Here is a 5,156-nt window from a genome sequence, read left to right on the forward strand (position 1 = left end):
CAAGCTCACGTAGGTGTAGCAAAGCCCCTCTCGCATAGTAGTCACGAGTGCCCATATGGAATTTCCTATTGAACGCACTTTGTGTCGAGGTGTCGAGGTTTCACACAGGGGAGGAGACCACCCGATCGTTCTACTGGGCCGGCTCGTTTGAGTGATTCAACGTCCCCGGTTTTGGGAGCCTCCCAGCCGGATTTTTATGGTTTTGGGAAACTTGTAGAAGGTTTCTGAACCGGTTTTTTCTTTGTTATTTTCTTTTGTTTTCTTTTTTTTATTTTCTGTTTATTTTTCTTTTGTTCCTATTTCGCTTTTTCATTTCTTTCCTTTCATTTTTTATGTTTTTAAAAATAGTTGCGTTTAAATGTTTTGTTCATAAATCCGAAAAATGCCAAGGATTTTCAGAAAATCATTGCACTTTCCAAAAAATATTCCCATTATAAACAACTGTTCACAAATTTTTTAAAAATTTCATGTATAAAAAATTGTACACAAAATATCCAATTTTTCAGGAGTTAAAAAATGTTCACGTTTCAAAATTGTGTGCAATTTTTTTTTAAAAATATAGTTTTCCAAAAAACATTTGGTATGTTTTTGTTATGAATTTCAAAAAATATTCCTAGTTTCAAAAATAGTTCACAAAATTTTAAAAAATGTTCATGTTTCCATTTTTGTAGGATTTTCAAAAATTGTTCTCAAATTTCAGAATTGTTCGTATTTTCAAATCCTTTTTGTTCTTTTCAAAAATTGTTTGGAAGATTATTCAAAAAATTATTTGGAACTTCAAAACATGTTCCAGTTTTAAACAAATGTTTACAATTTTTGTAGAATATTGAAATTTCCATTTTTTAGGAGTTTCAAAAAAGTTCACTTTCCAAGTTCTTTTTTGGAATTACAAAATATGTTCCTGTTTCTGAAAAGTGTTCATGATTATCAGAAAATGTTTTTCAGCATTTTAATCATCTACGCTGCCTTTGAAAAAAATTGCATCCGTAATTTCAAAAAAATTACGAATCTGCACTGGGGTTCTGTTTTGAATTGTTTGTGTTGTCTTATAATCACTCAAGCTCGCTGGCTTAGCTGCTTGTATCGTCTTATCTATCAGATTTTTTTAGGCGATCTTATCTATCAGATGAGATCATGGGTTCGATACTCCTCGACAACGCCCTGTTTTTGCAGAGAGCAACTAGTTAACGAGCGCTCCTTCGGGAGCCTCGCAACGATCAGCGCCACTTGGCGCGCTCTCAGCCATTCGCCATGTGTCGCGCTCCCTTCAGAATTTGTTTTTTTATTTTCCGCACGCGTTTTCGACTTTTTAAATGGTTTTTTCGGGTTTTTTCGACGTTTTGGTTTTCCCCCGGTCTTCCTTAGTTTTTCGACCAAAAAAAATATTTTGGAAAAAAAATTGCGCGAAAAAACACGTTCTTTTTCCTTTCGCGAAAAGTCATGGATGCTGGTATTGCCCCCGTTCTTCTCCTCGTTGCTTCTAGTTTTCAGATCTAGGCTTTAGGGGCAATAGTCTTAGCATTTATCAATTTTTGGCCAAATCGGCTTGAGTAGAATGTTGAAGGCTGCTAGACTAGTTGGATTGATGTTTGGTAGGAGTATTTTTGAATTTGGCACCCCTGATAGTACCGGATTTGGCCGCGGCTGTAGTCAAACCACCGTCCTCTGCCTCGGGCGGCTGCTCCCTTGGAGCGGTACTACCGCTCCCTTGGAGCGGTGCTTGAAGGCAGTAGGCGGTACTACCGCTGGCGATGCCAGCCTCAATCTTCCTCGTACCAACCATTGATTTTTGTTGATTTTCTGCTGGCTTATGCTCATGTTCTCTTTTTGCTTTCTTTGCTCATGTGTGTGGTTCCAGGTGATGGTCCTTCGGAGCACCCTGTCCGTCGCACCAACCCCGAGCGTTCTGGGGGATCAAAGCGCTATCGCTCTTCTGAGGCAGCTGCTGCTTCCTCAAGTGTTCCTCCACCTCAGCCCAAGAAGCAAGTTGTGAACAAGCCCAAGCCGAGGGCCAAGTCTGTGACAGAGATGACTGCTAATGAATCCTGGGCGAAGCGTCGGTGCAACCTGTATGATCAAGATCAAGAACCAAATCTTGTCAACCGCCCTTTCTGGAACCGATTTCAGTGGGCTGTCTACTTTGATGTGATCAAACCAAAGAATAATCTCTATGTTGATGTCCGCTCCATAGACAATGCTTATTTGGAGAAGGATCTGCCTACTTTGGCGAGACACTGGAGATGTGTGCTCAGGTAAACAGTCTCAAGTTCATGGAGTTCAACAAGGACTTTGATGCTGATATGGTGGCTCAGTTTTATGCCACGGTCCACCTTGGCATTGATGAGGAAAGAACTTTGACTTGGATGACAAATGGCAGACTTCTCTCAGTCAAATAGAAGGCGTTCATGGAACTGTTGGAGATTGAAGATCAAGGGCTTGACAACCCGGTTGGCTTTCGTCCTCACAAGAATGAAACTTCTACTCACAAGCAAGCTCTCTGGCCCTACTGCTCAGTGAAGGTTAACCCCGAGACGAAGAAGGAGACTCGTGAGATGTCTCCATTTCTGGACACCCTTCATCGCATCTTCAGGGAGACTCTTTTACCTCGCGTTGGGAACTTAGATAAGGTTCATTCGTACCTCGTGGATATGCTACTATTTTGCCAGCATGAGAAGGACAACAACACGGGAGATTCCTTGGATATTTCTCATGTCATGTGGTCAGAGCTCCTCTCCACCATCTCTGAGCACAAGTGCCCCATCTATGCCCCTTACCTTATGTTACTCATTGAGAAGGCATGGGCGCACTCTTATCCTAGTGTCGTGCTGGAGACCGGTGAGTTGGTCTCTCACGAGGTTAAGCGTCTGAGAAAGAAGGAGCACGGGGGCACTCCTATTCCGGAGTCTGGGATTCCGTCAGGTGCTAACGAGGCTGAGGCTGTGGCTGATGATGATGAGGACTATGAGCCCTCTGGAGTAGAGCCTTCGTGGGCTAAGAAGCTCAAGCACAAGATGAAGAACCTTTTCTGCATGGAGTCTCACGGGCAGTATATGGATCATGTGTCTGAGAAGAAGTCAAGGAGTCGTCACAAGGAGCTTATGCGTCAGCTTGGTGCTACAGTTAACAGTGGGTCTGAGGACAAGATCACAAATGAGGAGGAGTGGATTTCTCAGCATTGTCCCTAGACGGATTTAGAGTCTGAGCAGCCCACTACCGATGACGGAGATGCGGGCGACCACACGGGGATGTGATGATGGAGATCTTCGGCTTTGCTATCACCTGTGACCGTAGCAGCACTCTTTGCCCTTTTGGTGTCTCATTGCCAAAGGGGGAGAGAGTTTAGGGATTTGTCGAGTTGCGAGTGTGCCTTATTTGCCTTGTCTTTCTCTCTCGCAAACTCTTTTCTCGGTCGTTTGCTTTGGTTTGGTTTGTGCTCGTGAGACCTGGTTACCCTGTCATATGGTGTGAGACATATGCAACCCTATCTTATTATTATCTATGTGTGTCTAGTATTTTGGTAGTATGTGAGTTGCATGCTTATCTTATGTTTCTACTTTTCTCACTTACTACACTCTTGCATCCTAGCTCATATCTCTCTTATTATAGATGCAAGTGTTGTCAGGCTATAAAATATAGATGGAGTGTTGATCCTAATGTGTGTACTTTGCATTTCAAAGGCACTCCTAATTAAGTGCACACATCTAGGGGGAGCCCTTCTATTTTTGTAGTCTCTGGGGTTTGCTTATTCTCTTGTCTTATCTTTATGCAAATCCCGTGTTGTCATCAATCCACCAAAAAGGGGGAGATTGTTAGGCATGTCTCTCTCTAAGTGGTTTTGGTGATTGATGATAATGCATTTACGGACGAATCATGTGCATTGATCATTTCATATATTCATTCATTGGCACGAGATGATTCTTTCCCCTCGGAGCTCAAGGTGAAGACGGTGTAGTCTCTTTCGTTTCGGTTTTGGTGGACTTGAGTCGTAGGAGACACCGTACTATCAAGAGGGGCTCCGCATCGAAAATGCTAGGGTGGAATCAACACGTACACATCCTTTTTGCACTCCCAGCTCATTCCCTCTTCCTTGGAGTATACCGTTATCGCGGAAGTGGCACATAGGAGGAGCCAGCGGTAGTACCGCCGGGCGGGAGCGACAATACCGCTTATAGCCTCAAGCGGTAGTACCGCTCGTGGCCATAAGTAGCAGTGTGGCTCCAGTTCTGCGCTGGTACCGCCTCGATTTGAGTCAGCCGCTTCTCGTGTCGGGTTGGGCGGCAGTAGGAGCGGCACTAGGCGCGGTAGTACCGCGGTCAAGCGGAGTACCGCCCTACCACCACTCCTAGAGCCGCTCGAGTTCTCTCTCTCTCTCCTGCTCCTTCTCTCTACTCTCTGTACGTAGCCCCAGCGGCACTACCTGTAACACCCCGAATGTAACCTTCCATATTTGTAACTCCAACTCTTGCCATTTTCGGCTATGTGTTATGATATTCCCTCGTGGTCGGGTTTTGTTTTTCGTTTTGCATTTTGTTCATGTCATGCATCTCATATCATGTCATCATGTGCATCTCATTTGCATACGTGTTCGTCTCATGCATCCGAGCATTTTCCCCGTTGTCCGTTTTGCAATCAGACACTCCCACGTGCACCGGCGCACCCCTCTTGTTTCTTTTTGTGAGCGGGTGTTAAACGTTCTCGGAATGGACCGAGGTTTGCCAAGTGGCCTTGGTATACCACCGGTAGACCACCTGTCAAGTTTCGTTCCATTTGGAGGTCGTTTGATGCTCCAACGGTTAACCGGACAACCGCAAAGTCCTTTTGTGTGTTGCAGCAAACCCCCCTCCAAAATAGCTCAAAACCCATCTAAGTCACCTCCATGCCCTCGGTCGTTCGATCACGATCGTGTGGGCGAAAACCATGCCTCATTTGAAATCTCCTAGCTCCCTCTACCTATAAATATGTACACCCTCCTCCAAATTCGGGCGAAACCCTAGTCCCCTTCCCCTCTCCGCAGCCGGACGTGTCCGGCCCGAGCCGGACGAAATCCCGCCGCCGCGCCCGACCAACCAGAGCGCGCCACGTGGGCGCCGCCGTCTTCCTCCACCGCAGGCCCGCCAGGCCCATGGGGAGCCCGCCCCGGGCCGCCCCGGGCCAGA

This window comes from Triticum aestivum, chromosome 5D (assembly GCF_018294505.1).
Source record: "Triticum aestivum cultivar Chinese Spring chromosome 5D, IWGSC CS RefSeq v2.1, whole genome shotgun sequence".
Lineage (NCBI taxonomy): Eukaryota > Viridiplantae > Streptophyta > Magnoliopsida > Poales > Poaceae > Triticum > Triticum aestivum.